Genomic DNA, 17733 nt, shown 5'->3' on the forward strand with positions numbered 1-17733 from the left:
GGCTCTCAATTGAACGCTGTGTTTACAAGAATCTTCAGTATTGTCATCGGGGACCGAATCCTGCGCACCGCCGCTTCCCCTGCATTAAATATAACTGGTGCTGTCACGTTCCTCGGCCTCTTCCCAAACACCGCGCTCCTCCGAAAGTCAATTCTGCGTCCCCAAGGCAGAGCGAGAATTGGAACAAGTACAGACAGAAACGCGGCGTAAAATGTGACAGATCCCCGAGAAGCCTCCGCGTCTCACAGCCCCACTGTGTGTAAGCCGAGGAAATGCAGAGCTGTCATTTGCAGTCCTATGTAACACGGCATGCACTAGCCTGTACATGTGACCCGCAGTCCTATGTAACAAAGAATGTACTAGCCTGTACATGTAACCCGCAGTCCTATGTAACGCAGCATGTACTAGCCTGTACATGTGACCTGCAGTCCTATGTAACACAGCATGTACTAGCCTGTACATGTGACCCACAGTTCTATGTAACACCACATGTACCAGTGCCTTCCTCTTTCTCCCCGGCTGACCCTTTGAAGCTGTTGTCCCTCCCTCATAAACGGGTGAATGTGCTGTGCTATTATTGTTAAAAAATAAAAAAAAATAAAAAATTGACCTTTTTTATATACGTCACAGCGGTAGGTAGAGGGGGGCAAAGGTTCGTAACCTCTCATCGGCTTGCTGGCCCAGCGGTCGTCGGCTGGGGCCTTCAGCAATGAGTCCGTCGCGATGTGTAATTGCCCTTCTCTACTTTGCAAATAATAAACTGTGACCGACCTGTTCAACCCATCCAGGCTTGTCGGTATCTTTTATTATGGAGTGGTGGGACAGGGGAAGGCACTGGTTACGACACACGGGTCTCTCCAGTCTAGCCTGTACATGTGATCTGCAGTCCTTTGTAACACAGCATGTAATAGCCTGTACATGTGACCCGCAGTCCTATGTAACACCACATGCAATAGCCTGTACATGTGACATGCAGTCCTATGTAACAGCATATAATAGCCTGTACATGTGACATGCAGTCCTATGTAACGCCACAGATAACAGTGATAATTCTCTGAGTACAGATAATGTAGTAGAGGTCACCTGCAGTCCTATGTAACACCACAGATAACACAGTGATAACTCTGAGTACAGATAATGTACTGTCACCTGCAGTCCTATGTAACCCCTGTGTCTTTCCATCAGGTTAGATACGGGTTAGGACACGTTTGTACCCCCAGTAATGCACTGTGATGGTCTCGCGGACCTTCCCCTGGTTCTCTCTTCATGGTTGGACCCTTCTCGCCTGTCGGCGGGTGTGGATGAGGAGCAGTGAGGGGGACCCAGATGTGGAGCAGGTCTGGAATGGATGTGGATGAGGAGCAGGGAGGGGACCCAGATGTGGGGCAGATCTGGAATGGATGAGGAGCGGGGGGACCCAGATGTGGGGCAGATCTGGAATGGATGAGGAGCGGGGGGACCCAGATGTGGGGCAGATCTGGAATGGATGTGGACTTGGGTCAGGAGAGGATCTCGCCTTCTGATTGCCAGGTCTGATGTCCAGATTCTGCTAGAGCTTTCCTGATTTCTAACGCAAGGACTCTTCTTAGGACAACTCTTCACTATACAGTGAAACCTCTTAAGAATCGTCCCTTTGGGGCTGGAATCTGGATTTTGGAGCAGGGGCTGGGCAGTAGGTTACCGATCGTGGCACTCGCAGCGTGGCTGGATAGGACAGTAGAAGAGTGAACGAGGAGCACAAAGACTGATAACGCCGACCCTTCCATTCCCGACTGAAGTGTTGATGTTTGGACTGTAAGACCGGACACCTCACTCATTGGTGGTGGATTATGGACCACATGGCACATAACATCAGAAGGACACCGCGTCCGTGGTGCTAGTATCTATGTGGACTGGCCTGTATAGTCACAAAGGCTGATCATGGTGGGGGCTTCGGGGCTCAGCAGTGACATGTTGTTTCCCGGGTTGGTTTCTTTGTGAGATGAGAGCGAATGGAATAAATCAGTGATGGATCTTCGCACGGCTCTTATCACTGGAGACCACTAACTCATCACTGGAGACCACTAACTCATCACTGGAGACCACTAACTCATCACTGGAGACCACTAACTCATCACTGGAGACCACCAACTCATCACTGGAGACCACCAACTTATCACTGGAGACCACTATCTTGTTTTGTCTCCGCCATGCAGCCTATTATACAAAGTACTTGCGTTATTCCATTGTCTGCGGCTCTGGAAAACGTTCCTGTGATGCCACGTGTCAGAACATGTCACGTCGTGTCCCGATAAAATCAATAGGAGTTGAGTAAAAACCTCGTAATCTCCAGATGTGGCAGTCGCTCTTTCCCACCTGATAAATGGATGATGCTGAGGGTTCCTGACGCTCTGAACTCTCATTAACTGCTGTTACTCGGACTCTTGTGCTCCGGAATCCCATCCTTCTGTCCTCCGAGAAGCTCGTTTAATCCCCTGGGAGAAAATTACTAATTACTTGCAAATCATCTTCCCACTTGTGAGTCTCGCAGATCTACAAGTGCTGAAACCAGCTGGGACGTACAAGACTCCGGCATCCGAGGTCTGAACACTGGAGCACAGGAGGGTTCTGCAAACATGTCAGAGGGGCCGGGACCCTGGATAAATGCCCTGCAGGGAACAGCAAAGGGGGCAGCGGATTACAGGGATCCATGTAATTACTAACCTGTAACACAGCGGAGATTACCAGCGAGGAACAGCAGACAACACTGTGCAGAATTAAAGGGCAAGAACCCTCATGGTAAATGAAAAACCGTCCGTACAGAAGACCTGGAAACAGAAATGACGTAGTGATACAATCCGCTGTTGTCCACCACCATGGACTATAATACATGAGGATTGGCTGGAGCAGGATGGCTCTATTCCCTGCTCAGAATCCCAACCACACTGCCGTAAGATACTCTATCTCAGTAACATGCCAGATTCTGATCCTATGATGTCTAGGAAATAAAACGCCATCGAAATCCATTTCACGTCCACAATATCAAACAGGCGGAAAAAAAACAGCACATGTTGCCGCTGAATATAAACTACATACGGCCCTGACAAAGGGTGAATCTATATCAAAGCGGCTGTGATGATTCAAAGTATCTAATGTACAGATCAGCGGTGACATCACTGAGAATGCCTCCTATCCATCACCAGAGATCAGCGGTGACATCACTGAGAATGCCTCCTATCCATCACCAGAGATCAGAGGTGACATCACTGAGAATGTCTCCTATCTATCACCAGAGATCAGCGGTGACATCACTGAGAATGCCTCCTATCCATCACCAGAGATCAGCGGTGACATCACTGAGAATGTCTCCTGTCCATCACCAGAGATCAGCGGTGACATCACTGAGAATGCCTCCTATCCATCACCAGAGATCAGAGGTGACATCACTGAGAATGTCTCCTATCTATCACCAGAGATCAGCGGTGACATCACTGAGAATGCCTCCTATCCATCACCAGAGATCAGCGGTGACATCACTGAGAATGTCTCCTGTCCATCACCAGAGATCAGCGGTGACATCACTGAGAATGTCTCCTATCCATCACCAGAGATCAGCGGTGACATCACTGAGAATGTCTCCTATCCATCACCAGAGATCAGCGGTGACATCACTGAGAATGTCTCCTGTCCATCACCAGAGATCAGCGGTGACATCACTGAGAATGCCTCCTATCCATCACCAGAGATCAGAGGTGACATCACTGAGAATGTCTCCTGTCCATCACCAGAGATCAGCGGTGACATCACTGAGAATGTCTCCTATCCATCACCAGAGATCAGAGGTGACATCACTGAGAATGCCTCCTATCCATCACCAGAGATCAGAGGTGACATCACTGAGAATGCCTCCTATCCATCACCAGAGATCAGAGGTGACATCACTGAGAATGTCTCCTATCCATCACCAGAGATCAGCGGTGACATCACTGAGAATGCCTCCTATCCATCACTAGAGATCAGCGGTGACTTCACTGAGAATGTCTCCTATCCATCACCAGAGATCAGAGGTGACATCACTGAGAATGTCTACTATCCATCACCAGAGATCAGAGGTGACATCACTGAGAATGTCTCCTATCCATCACCAGAGATCAGAGGTGACATCACTGAGAATGCCTCCTATCCATCACCAGAGATCAGCGGTGACATCACTGAGAATGCCTCCTATCCATCACCAGAGATCAGAGGTGACATCACTGAGAATGCCTCCTATCCATCACCAGAGATCAGAGGTGACATCACTGAGAATGTCTCCTATCCATCACCAGAGATCAGCGGTGACATCACTGAGAATGCCTCCTATCCATCACTAGAGATCAGCGGTGACTTCACTGAGAATGTCTCCTATCCATCACCAGAGATCAGAGGTGACATCACTGAGAATGTCTCCTATCCATCACCAGAGATCAGCGGTGACATCACTGAGAATGTCTCCTATCCATCACTAGAGATCAGCGGTGACATCACTGAGAATGTCTCCTATCCATCACCAGAGATCAGAGGTGACATCACTGAGAATGTCTCCTATCCATCACCAGAGATCAGAGGTGACATCACTGAGAATGCCTCCTATCCATCACCAGAGATCAGCGGTGACATCACTGAGAATGTCTCCTATCCATCACCAGAGATCAGCGGTGACATCACTGAGAATGTCTCCTATCCATCACCAGAGATCAGCGGTGACATCACTGAGAATGTCTCCTATCCATCACCAGAGATCAGAGGTGACATCACTGAGAATGTCTCCTATCCATCACCAGAGATCAGCGGTGACATCACTGAGAATGTCTCCTATCCATCACTAGAGATCAGCGGTGACATCACTGAGAATGTCTCCTATCCATCACCAGAGATCAGAGGTGACATCACTGAGAATGTCTCCTATCCATCACCAGAGATCAGAGGTGACATCACTGAGAATGCCTCCTATCCATCACCAGAGATCAGCGGTGACATCACTGAGAATGCCTCCTATCCATCACCAGAGATCAGAGGTGACATCACTGAGAATGCCTCCTATCCATCACCAGAGATCAGAGGTGACATCACTGAGAATGTCTCCTATCCATCACCAGAGATCAGCGGTGACATCACTGAGAATGCCTCCTATCCATCACTAGAGATCAGCGGTGACTTCACTGAGAATGTCTCCTATCCATCACCAGAGATCAGAGGTGACATCACTGAGAATGTCTCCTATCCATCACCAGAGATCAGCGGTGACATCACTGAGAATGTCTCCTATCCATCACTAGAGATCAGCGGTGACATCACTGAGAATGTCTCCTATCCATCACCAGAGATCAGAGGTGACATCACTGAGAATGTCTCCTATCCATCACCAGAGATCAGAGGTGACATCACTGAGAATGCCTCCTATCCATCACCAGAGATCAGCGGTGACATCACTGAGAATGTCTCCTATCCATCACCAGAGATCAGCGGTGACATCACTGAGAATGTCTCCTATCCATCACCAGAGATCAGCGGTGACATCACTGAGAATGCCTCCTATCCATCACCAGAGATCAGCGGTGACATCACTGAGAATGCCTCCTATCCATCACCAGAGATCAGAGGTGACATCACTGAGAATGTCTCCTATCCATCACCAGAGATCAGCGGTGACATCACTGACAATGCCTCCTATCCATCACCAGAGATCAGCGGTGACATCACTGAGAATGTCTCCTATCCATCACCAGAGATCAGCGGTGACATCACTGAGAATGTCTCCTATCCATCACCAGAGATCAGCGGTGACATCACTGACAATGCCTCCTATCCATCACCAGAGATCAGCGGTGACATCACTGAGAATCTCCTATCCATCACCAGAGATCAGCGGTGACATCACTGACAATGCCTCCTATCCATCACCAGAGATCAGCGGTGACGCCTCTCGGTGCAGCCTGTGCTTTCATCTTTGGTGCTGCACAATTGCCCTTTATTAGATGCGGCTGTTGATGAAAAGGTCAGCATGACATAAATTACTTGAGGTGAGATCAGGGCCATGAACTCTTGTTATTTGTGTCCCTAAACCTTTGTTTAATCAACTGAGCCAGTGACTGCGACCAAACAAAATGTTTTAATTGTCGTTTTTTGGCCTCTGGATTGGTCACTGCCCCTTTTTGGAGCAGAGTCCTCATTTTCACGTAGCACACAGTATATAGCATATACCCGTCTTGCATTTGTTCGGCCTGTTATACTTTCCTCAGTGCAGTTAATTGTCACTTCAATCACTTGAGCCAGTTATTAGCACATAAATAATCCGCCCTCCAACGCTGCACTGATGTAAAAAGTCGCCATTGATCGCCCGTCAGAGGTGTTTAATGAATCTCAAACTTGTGAGCATTAAAGTTTCCAATAAATGGAGCCGGGGCGGAGGCGTAATTGTGGAGGAGAAGTGTCATCGATTGCTGCAGCCGGTAGCTTTGTGTGGCCTTTATTATTACATATGTGAATCTCTTCGTCTTCTCATTATGCCAAAGGTCGCTGACCTCCGCAATGGCGCCTGTTTTCCGACCCTTCGATACCGTCGATATCCTGAGTGTGGACAAATGGGAGCAGTTTAGGTGATGTATAATAATATCCGTCTAAACAATAGGTGATACCATTTTTAATTCAGTTTGTGTATTCCATCCGTGGTCGCATCACTATACAAAGTCAAGGTATTGGATGTTCCCAATAACCTGTTCACAGGGGAAGAGAACAGCGATTCTAGCTCCATCTATAAGGAGTTACAATCCTAAAATTCCATTTGGACTTTTTAAAGGGCCTTGTCTTATGGCTAAGGATAAGAAGCAAGACCCTCAGTTCCATTTGATTGACACGTGTTTCAGGGTTTGTGCCTCTCATCAGTGCAATGCACGAGATCTTCTGGCACTAGAGTCCCCGTTCTTTTCCTATATAAAGAGGCTATGTACATATTTAATGTGCCAGGGACACATTGAATAGCTTGAAAATCTCTACACCAACTTGTTGCTCTCCAAAAGATGAAACTTTACCTTCTCAAAGGCCGCACACCCATGCAACCAGTTCTTCTGACTTGCACTAGTGAGGGGCAAACACCCTGAAAGACGTGTCTAACAAATGGAGTTTCTGATTTGGCTTCTTGTCCTAACTCGTGGCAAAGTCCTTTTTAAAGGGTCGATAATGATTTTTAGAGTTACTACAGGTCCTTCTCAAAAAATTAGCATATAGTGTTAAATTTCATTATTTCCCATAATGTAATGATTACAATTAAACTTTCATATATTATAGATTCATTATCCACCAACTGAAATTTGTCAGGTCTTTTATTGTTTTAATACTGATGATTTTGGCATACAACTCCTGATAACCCAAAAAACCTGTCTCAATAAATTAGCATATCAAGAAAAGGTTCTCTAAACGACCTATTACCCTAATCTTCTGAATCAACTAATTAACTCTAAACACATGCAAAAGATACCTGAGGCTTTTATAAACTCCCTGCCTGGTTCATTACTCAAAACCCCCATCATGGGTAAGACTAGCGACCTGACAGATGTCAAGAAGGCCATCATTGACACCCTCAAGCAAGAGGGTAAGACCCAGAAAGAAATTTCTCAACAAATAGGCTGTTCCCAGAGTGCTGTATCAAGGCACCTCAATGGTAAGTCTGTTGGAAGGAAACAATGTGGCAGAAAACGCTGTACAACGAGAAGAGGAGACCGGACCCTGAGGAAGATTGTGGAGAAGGACCGATTCCAGACCTTGGGGAACCTGAGGAAGCAGTGGACTGAGTCTGGTGTGGAAACATCCAGAGCCACCGTGCACAGGCGTGTGCAGGAAATGGGCTACAGGTGCCGCATTCCCCAGGTAAAGCCACTTTTGAACCATAAACAGCGGCAGAGGCGCCTGACCTGGGCTACAGAGAAGCAGCACTGGACTGTTGCTAAGTGGTCCCAAGTACTTTTTTCTGATGAAAGCAAATTTTGCATGTCATTCGGAAATCAAGGTGCCAGAGTCTGGAGGAAGACTGGGGAGAAGGAAATGCCAAAATGCCTGAAGTCCAGTGTCAAGTACCCACAGTCAGTGATGGTGTGGGGTGCCATGTCAGCTGCTGGTGTTGGTCCACTGTGTTTCATCAAGGGCAGGGTCAATGCAGCTAGCTATCAGGAGATTTTGGAGCACTTCATGCTTCCATCGGCTGAAATGCTTTATGGAGATGAAGATTTCATTTTTCAGCACGACCTGGCACCTGCTCACAGTGCCAAAACCACTGGTAAATGGTTTACTGACCATGGTATTACTGTGCTCAATTGGCCTGCCAACTCTCCTGACCTGAACCCCATAGAGAATCTGTGGGATATTGTGAAGAGAAAGTTGAGAGACGCAAGACCCAACACTCTGGATGAGCTTAAGGCCGCTATTGAAGCATCCTGGGCCTCCATAACATCTCAGCAGTGTCACAGGCTGATTGCCTCCATGCCACGCCGCATTGAAGCAGTCATTTCTGCCAAAGGATTCCCGACCAAGTATTGAGTGCATAACTGAACATTATTATTTGATGGTTTTTTGTTTGTTATTAAAAAACACTTTTATTTGATTGGATGGGTGAAATATGCTAATTTATTGAGACAGGTTTTTTGGGTTATCAGGAGTTGTATGCCAAAATCATCAGTATTAAAACAATAAAAGACCTGACAAATTTCAGTTGGTGGATAATGAATCTATAGTATATGAAAGTTTAATTGTAATCATTACATTATGGTAAATAATGAAATTTAACACTATATGCTAATTTTTTGAGAAGGACCTGTACTTCTACGGAGCTGCTAGATTCTGTTTTCTTCGCCCCTGAACTTGCTCTAGGAAACGTGCAATACATTGAATCTGTGTTGAGTGATGGCTCCGCTCTTCTGCTCGTCTTAACCCTGCTGTTGTCTTCGGTCAAAAACGACCGACCTTGAACTTCAATATTCTTTAAAATATTCAAGATGCGGCTCTGAAACCCGTGGCCGACCGACCCATCCTCATTTAAGTCAATCAACCACAAGTTTCAGAACCGCATCTTGAACACCCCAAAAAATACCAAAGTTCAAAATCGGTCTCCCCAGACCGAAGACAACAGCAGGGTTAAGGCTTTATCAGACTTTGCTTAGTAACAAATCTCTACATTTTCACCTTTTTGCAACACATTAATGAGAAATGTCTACTGCGAACGGAAACACATTGGTCAAGGTGTTGGGGGCAGAGAGGTGACTGACGGGGAGGATTGGCTCCAACTCAAACCGAAGAGTCAGAAGAGGATTGTCGGAGGAGAAGTATTGAAAGATGAAGAGTTCCTGAATCATGATCTTCTCATGCGTGCTCTTGACCTTCACGTGTAGGAGCCGCTGATCCCACCGGGAAGAAAGGAACACGCAAGTCCAAAGATGGAGAAACCAACTCAGCGGCAGGAAAACTGGAGAAGAGCGAGAGAAACACATGAATTAGTGATGAGACAAGTCACCGGCCGGGCACGGAACAATAGGAGGGGACTGTAAATATCCCACCATCCGGCCCATCCGTGAAGGAGATGACTATCTCGATTTTTCTCCTCTTTCGTGGCTGAATCGTAATGAGATGTTTGCTGTTGATCGGGGGCAGTGTCGACGTTGTCTTTGCACTCACAGGTTTTCATTCCGAGTTCTCGTTCTACATCGCCCTCGGTGCTCGGCAGCGCAAGCTTCTGTCAGGATAGCCGAGTGTACGGAGAGTCTGTCGCCAGCTGAATTTCATTTGCACGTTGTCAGTAAACTCATGTTTAATTCACTCCTAATTGACAAGATTTAAGCTGCGTGTATTCTGCAAGTCTGTGTCCGCATAATCTGGAAACCCAGCGTGGGCGTCTGTACGGTCACATGGCGCAAATGCTAAGGCCACTCAAAAATGAAAAAAAACAAAAACATTAAAGCCGGGTCTCCTTATTCTAATGTCATTTGGAGGTGTCCTGGAAGCTGAGAGACCCACACAAAGTCTACATGGAAGAAGTGGAATGGATCTGGTTTGAGCTAATCTGCGGAGTGGGGACTCTGGGGCCCCTGGTGTTCACCCTTTATACCCCGGACAGGGGCCTGGTCTCGCAGTTCGGCTTCCCAGGACACAACCTCAAAGTATTCTCAGTTACCATTGTGGACGAAGTCCAAGGTGAGCTCTGTGAAGAGTAGTCATAGTGGTCGACGTCACAGCAGGTGGAGCTTAATTAATCTGGTGGATAAACTAGTGGTCAAAGTAGACTGAAGACTGTCAGAAGATCAGGAAGGGGCAAACAAATGTAGATCAGGGTGGAAACTGGAAAGCAACCATGGGAACCAGGGAATTTGGGAGATGGGGTGTCTCTTCAGGATCCTAAGTAACCTGGTTATAGGTTGGGGGTAGATGGACTAGGTGCATGCTGTCCCCTCTAAGATACAGAAAGTCAGCTTGCATGCCATAGAGCACACATCCTACTCTGGTCCAAGGGATAAATTTATGTGGGGCCCATTCTACTGTATGGAGGACTATGTGGGGCCCAGTATTCTGTATGGAGGACTATGTGGGGCCAATTATTCTGTATGGAGGACTACGTGGGGCCCATGATTCTGTATGGAGGACTATGTGGGGCCCAGTATTCTGTATGGAGGAGTATGTGGGGCCAATTATTCTGTATGGAGGACTACGTGGGGCCCATGATTCTGTATGGAGGACTATGTGGGGCCCAGTATTCTGTATGGAGGACTACGTGGGGCCCAGTATTCTGTATGGAGGACTATGGGGTCAATTATTCTGTATGGAGGACTACGTGGGGCCCATGATTCTGTATGGAGGACTACGTGGGGCCCATGATTCTGTATGGAGGACTACATGGGGCCCATGATTCTGTATGGAGGACTACGTGGGGCCCAGTATTCTGTATGGATGACTGTGGGGCCCAGTATTCTGTATGGAGGACTACGTGGGGCCCATGATTCTGTATGGAGGACTGTGGGGCCAATTATTCTGTATGGAGGACTACGTGGGGCCCATGATTTTGTATGGAGGACTATGTGGGGCCCAGTATTCTGTATGGAGGACTACGTGGGGCTCATGATTCTGTATGGAGGACTACGTGGGGCCCATGATTCTGTATGGAGGACTATGTTGGGGCCCAGTATTCTGTATGGAGGACTATGTGGGGCCCAGTATTCTGTATGGAGGACTACGTGGGGCCCATGATTCTGTATGGAGGACTACGTGGGGCCCATTATTCTGTATGGAGGACTACGTGGGGCCCATGATTCTGTATGGAGGACTACGTGGGGCCCATTATTCTGTATGGAGGACTACGTGGGGCCCATGATTCTGTATGGAGGACTATGTGAGGCCAATTATTCTGTATGGAGGACTACGTGGGGCCCATGATTCTGTATGGAGGACTATGTGGGGCCCTTATACTATATGTGGAGGGCTGTATGGGGATCACAGTTTAGACATCATACTGTGATGTGTCACCATACATTGCTGGGGGGGGGGGCAGTATGGTCAGAATACCATGTGGGGGGGTATCATTCTGTGTTTTGGGGCACTTTTGTTGGCATCATACTTTATCTGTATTATTTATTCAGTGTTTTTTATCCTTTTAAATATGTAATAACAATTAGACCATTGGGCCGTATGTTTTTTTTTTTTTTACTGCTCTTATATAATATTTTATTATTTCAATATGCTCCATTTGTGATTGTGCTAATTTTATTCTACTACCTATTAATTAAAACTTACCTTGTTCGTGAGACAAGCCCCTTAAGTCTATTTCCAAATGAAAAGTTTCATCATTATATTTAATAAGTAAAAACCTTCAACTGTAGACAAGTATTCAGGTTGGCCCGCAACTTTGGCCAAGTTTTTAATTGTGGTCTTCTGTGTAATTAAGATTGATAACCCTGCCCTAAATGCAGCAGTACCGGTCTGAGCCATTGGGGGTGGTCCGCTGGTGAAGGGGGATGGGTGCAGATGGTGGTAAGGCAGCATGATGGGCACGGGAAGCTGTGGGCAGAGCTGTAACCTCTTCCCAGACACATTAGATTGTCGGCTAAGGTTTGAGATGGGGAGGTGCACTACTGGGATGACGGGAGCGCTAGTTTGTGAGAAAAGAAGGGACTTGTTGATCCGATGACCACATGTATGATGGGAGTAACACTAGTTATATGGGGATTGTGTGACTTTATGTTGTAATTTACATAGCAGGAGCTGAATATTTCCATCTCTCGCCCGTTTCCTTCTCCGACTCCTGTTCCTGACCCGCGTCCTGCTCATCAGACGATGCGAGGTTCTGCTCAGACGACGGCTGCCGGGTCACAGAGCAGCTTGTTAGAGCCCGGAGCACATGTTCACCATGAGAACAGGCTCTTCTCATGTGACGCATTGTATCTTTCTGGGAAAAAAACCCGTAATTAGATTGATGCTGAGGTCAGTGGATGCTTGACTCCTCATAGCAGCATCTCGAGTGCGTCCTCTTCAGACTTCTCATCCCGCTAATGAGTCTGCTTTGAATGCAGATGCTGTGATTTACCAGGTAGCTGCGGCTCAAGACGGCGAGACGTTAATCACCGAGCACTGGTTACCCAGGAACCGCCACCCTCGGCACCGCGGACGAGGAGACCCCCAGAGGCATCTGCAGGGTCCGCCATGTTCTCCAGCATGCAGATGCTCGCCCCTTACATGTCTCCTTTATGGATGCTGCAGGGAGAAACATTTGTTACAACAAAAGTTCTTTATTTGTGGAATAGCAAAAATATATTTCAGCTCTTAACGAGCAGGCGATTTTTCAATTCTGTGCGTTCATTATTTCCTCCTTCTAAAAGCCATAAATTTTTTTTATTCTTCCATCTACACAGCAATATTCCAAGATGGGGAAAAATTCCACCATTGTTTCTCCTTTTATACAGCGTTCACTATGTGGTTAAAAACGACCTGGTGGCAGGATTCTCCCGGTTTTAGGGGTTGTAAAAAGTTCAGACCTTTGCTTTTTGTCTCCATTTTCCATAATCTATACTTATTTTTTCCACCCATTGAACTGTTAGCGCGGTTTTATCCACAGTTACCTTTGTTTATTTTAACTTTCACCATGTGGGGTAAATATTTAGATTTTATTACACCACGTGTGCTCATTTTTTACACTTAATTGTTTGGGGCAAATGAGGGAAATGTAAACCTCTACTTTTGTGTTTTTTTAAATATTCATTGATTATAGTTCGATTAGGGGGGCTTCCACCTGTGATCTCCTGATTATCTGTACAGCGCTCTGCAGTACTTTGGCATTGACAGGTTAAACTGATGCAATCAGCGCTAGCTCCAATCTCACCAGACACTCTGGGTGCCCTCTCCGTATAGTGACGGCGGCTCCGTATAGTGATGGCGGCTCCGTATAGTGACGGCGGCTCCGTATAGTGACGGCTGCTCCGTATAGTGATGGCGGCTCCGTATAGTGATGGCTGCTCCGTGCAGTGATGGCGGCTCCGTATAGTGATGGCTGCTCCGTGCAGTGATGGCGGCTCCGTATAGTGATGGCTGCTCCGTGCAGTGATGGCGGCTCCGTATAGTGATGGCGGCTCCGTATAGTGATGGCTGCTCCGTATAGTGATGGCGGCTCCGTATAGTGATGGCGGCTCCGTATAGTGATGGCGGCTCCGTATAGTGATGGCGACTCCGTATAGTGATGGCTGCTCCGTATAGTGATGGCGGCTCCGTATAGTGATGGCTGCTCCGTATAGTGATGGCTGCTCCGTATAGTGATGGCGGCTCCGTATAGTGATGGCGGCTCCGTATAGTGATGGCGGCTCCGTGCAGTGATGGCGGCTCCGTATAGTGATGGCGGCTCCGTATAGTGATGGCGGCTCCGTATAGTGATGGCTGCTCCGTGCAGTGACGGCGGCTCCGTATAGTGATGGCGGCTCCGTATAGTGATGGCTGCTCCGTGCAGTGACGGCGGCTCTGTATAGTGATGGCTGCTCCGTATAGTGATGGCGGCTCCGTATAGTGATGGCTGCTCCGTATAGTGATGGCTGCTCCGTATAGTGATGGCTGCTCCGTATAGTGATGGCTGCTCCGTATAGTGACGGCGGCTCCGTATAGTGACGGCTGCTCCGTGCAGTGACGGCGGCTCCGTATAGTGATGGCTGCTCCGTATAGTGATGGCTGCTCCGTATAGTGATGGCGGCTCCGTATAGTGATGGCTGCTCCGTATAGTGATGGCGGCTCCGTATAGTGATGGCTGCTCCGTGCAGTGACGGCGGCTCCGTATAGTGATGGCGGCTCCGTATAGTGATGGCTGCTCCGTATAGTGATGACGGCTCCGTATAGTGATGGCTGCTCCGTATAGTGATGGCGGCTCCGTATAGTGATGGCTGCTCCGTATAGTGATGGCGGCTCCGTATAGTGATGGCGGCTCCGTGCAGTGACGGCGGCTCCGTATAGTGATGGCGGCTCCGTATAGTGATGGCTGCTCCGTGCAGTGATGGCGGCTCCGTATAGTGATGGCTGCTCCGTATAGTGATGGCGGCTCAGTGCTGTGATGGCGGCTCCGTATAGTGATGGCTGCTCCGTATAGTGATGGCGGCTCCGTATAGTGATGGCGGCTCCGTATAGTGATGGCGGCTCCGTATAGTGATGGCGGCTCAGTGCTGTGATGGCGGCTCCGTATAGTGATGGCTGCTCCGTATAGTGATGGCGGCTCCATATAGTGATGGCGGCTCAGTGCTGTGATGGCTGCTCCGTATAGTGATGGCGGCTCCGTGCAGTGATGGCGGCTCCGTATAGTGATGGCGGCTCCGTATAGTGATGGCGGCTCCGTATAGTGATGGCGGCTCCGTATAGTGATGGCGGCTCCGTATAGTGATGGCGGCTCAGTGCTGTGATGGCGGCTCCGTATAGTGATGGCGGCTCAGTGCTGTGATGGCGGCTCCGTATAGTGATGGCGGCTCAGTGCTGTGATGGCGGCTCCGTATAGTGATGGCGGCTCAGTGCTGTGATGGCGGCTCCGTATAGTGATGGCTGCTCCGTATAGTGATGGCGGCTCCGTATAGTGATGGCGACTCCGTGCAGTGATGGCGGCTCCGTATAGTGATGGCGACTCCGTATAGTGATGGCTGCTCCGTATAGTGATGGCGGCTCCGTATAGTGATGGCGGCTCAGTGCTGTGATGGCTGCTCCGTGCACGTGCAGTGATGGCGGCTCCGTATAGTATATACTGGATGTTTATGGAGAAAGTTAACTGGAGTGATCCCGTTCCTGGTAAATCTGAGATCTTAATTCCATCCGTTAATTTGCAATTACAGAAATGTTACGACTGATGACAACTTATACTCAGTAAATTCTGAATACTGCAGAGAACTTTCCTCAGGGGTTAATTGGGATAATTAATTGCTGCTTGTAGCTTGGATACGGGCAATTTGCTATATTTGACTCAATTATGACAATCACAGATAGGTGTGATGATGGTCGGAGAAGACGCAGAACTCTAAGGCTCAATTGTCACCCCCAGTCCCTCCAGCTGGGCTCAGTTGCCCCCCGTCCCCATCAGTTGTTCCCCCTCAACGGGTTTAATCGTGCTCCTCCCCTCATTGGGCTCCGTCGTCCCCTCCCCTCATTGGGCTCCGTCGTCCCCTCCCCTCATTGGGCTCCGTCGTCCCCTCCCCTCATTGGGCTCCGTCGTCCCCTCCCCTCATAGGGCTCCGTCGTCCCCTCCCCTCATTGGGCTCCGTCGTCTCCTCCCCTCATTGGGCTCCGTCGTCTCCTCCCCTCATTGGGCTCCGTCGTCCCCTCCCCTCATTGGGCTCCGTCGTCCCCTCCCCTCATTGGGCTCCGTCGTCCCCTCCCCTCATTGGGCTCCGTCGTCCCCTCCCCTCATTGGGCTCCGTCGTCCCCTCCCCTCATTGGGCTCCGTCGTCCCCTCCCCTCATTGGGCTCCGTCGTCCCCTCCCCTCATTGGGCTCCGTCGTCCCCTCCCCTCATTGGGCTCCGTCGTCCCCTCCCCTCATTGGGCTCCGTCGTCCCCTCCCCTCATTGGGCTCCGTCGTCCCCTCCCCTCATTGGGCTCCGTCGTCCCCTCCCCTCATTGGGCTCCGTCGTCCCCTCCCCTCATTGGGCTCCGTCGTCCCCTCCCCTCATTGGGCTCCGTCGTCCCCTCCCCTCATTGGGCTCCGTCGTCCCCTCCCCTCATTGGGCTCCGTCGTCCCCTCCCCTCATTGGGCTCCGTCGTCCCCTCCCCTCATTGGGCTCCGTCGTCTCCTCCCCTCATTGGGCTCCGTCGTCCCCTCCCATCAGCCTTTTCATCTCCCCATCAGACTTTAAGGCTATGTTCACACTTTGCGGATTCCACTGCGGATTTTTCCGCAGCAGAATTCCAAAATCCGCAGTGAAAACCCGTTGCAGTTTTTACTGCGGATTTATCGCGGTTTTTACTGCGGTTTCTTCTGCCGATTTTCATCTGCAGTTTCCTATTGGAGCAGGTGAAAATCCGCAGAAAAGAAGTGACATGCTGCGGAATGTAATCCGCAGCGTTTCCGCGCGGATTTTTCTGCAGCATGTGCACAGCGTTTTTTGTTTCCCATAAGTTTACATTGTACTGTAAACTCATGGGAAACTGCTGCGGATCCGCAGCAGTCAAATCCGCTGCGGATCCGCAGCAAAATCCGCAAAGTGTGAACATAGCCTTATAATACTTTTTGGATCATTTGTCTTTTACGTCCTTTTTGTATCACAGTACATAACAAGCGTCTCTCTTCTCCTGAGCCATCTTCTCAGCTGACCACATAAAAGATCAGGTTGTAATGTTATAATATTACCCCTCTGTAGATCTTATTACGCCTCTATAAATCACTTGTGAGGCTACGTCTTCTATACAGGATTCAACTCCACATTTTAAGAAGGATAATGAGAAAATCAAGTTAATTCAAACACATCAATGTACTATTACACAGGATGGAGGCCTCTCCTATATTACACAGGATGGAGGCCTCTCCTATATTACACAGGATGGAGGCCTCTCCTATATTACACGGGATGGAGGCATTTCCTATATTACACAGGATGGAGGCATCTCCTATATTACACGGGATGGAGGCCTCTCCTATATTACACAGGATGGAGGCCTCTCCTATATTACACGGGATGGAGGCATTTCCTATATTACACAGGATGGAGGCATCTCCTATATTACACGGGATGGAGGCCTCTCCTATATTACACAGGATGGAGGCCTCTCCCATATTACACAGGATGGAGGCCTCTCCTATATTACACGGGATGGAGGCATTTCCTATATTACACGGGATGGAAGCCTCTCCTATATTACACAGAATGGAGGCCTCTCCTATATTAAACAGAATGGAGGCCTCTCCTATATTACACGGGATGGAGGCCTCTGCTATATTACGCCGGACGGAGGCCTCCCCTACGTTACGCCGGACGGAGGCCTCCCCTACGTTACGCCGGACGGAGGCCTCCCCTACGTTACGCCGGACGGAGGCCTCCCCTACGTTACGCCGGACGGAGGCCTCCCCTACGTTACGCCGGACGGAGGCCTCCCCTACGTTACGCCGGACGGAGGCCTCCCCTACGTTACGCCGGACGGAGGCCTCCCCTACGTTACGCCGGACGGAGGCCTCCCCTACGTTACGCCGGACGGAGGCCTCCCCTACGTTACGCCGGACGGAGGCCTCCCCTACG

At 49.0% G+C, this 17733-nt stretch overlaps 1 protein-coding gene across 2 annotated transcripts in view; it reads left to right on the forward strand.

Moving 5' to 3' along the window:
• The window catches only part of ZFAND3 (zinc finger AN1-type containing 3), a 203660-nt gene that overhangs the window by 152891 nt on the left and 33036 nt on the right, over window positions 1-17733 (forward strand). The window lies entirely within an intron of this gene.

Source organism: Ranitomeya imitator, chromosome 5 (genome assembly GCF_032444005.1).
Source record: "Ranitomeya imitator isolate aRanImi1 chromosome 5, aRanImi1.pri, whole genome shotgun sequence".
In the NCBI taxonomy this organism is placed as follows: domain Eukaryota; kingdom Metazoa; phylum Chordata; class Amphibia; order Anura; family Dendrobatidae; genus Ranitomeya; species Ranitomeya imitator.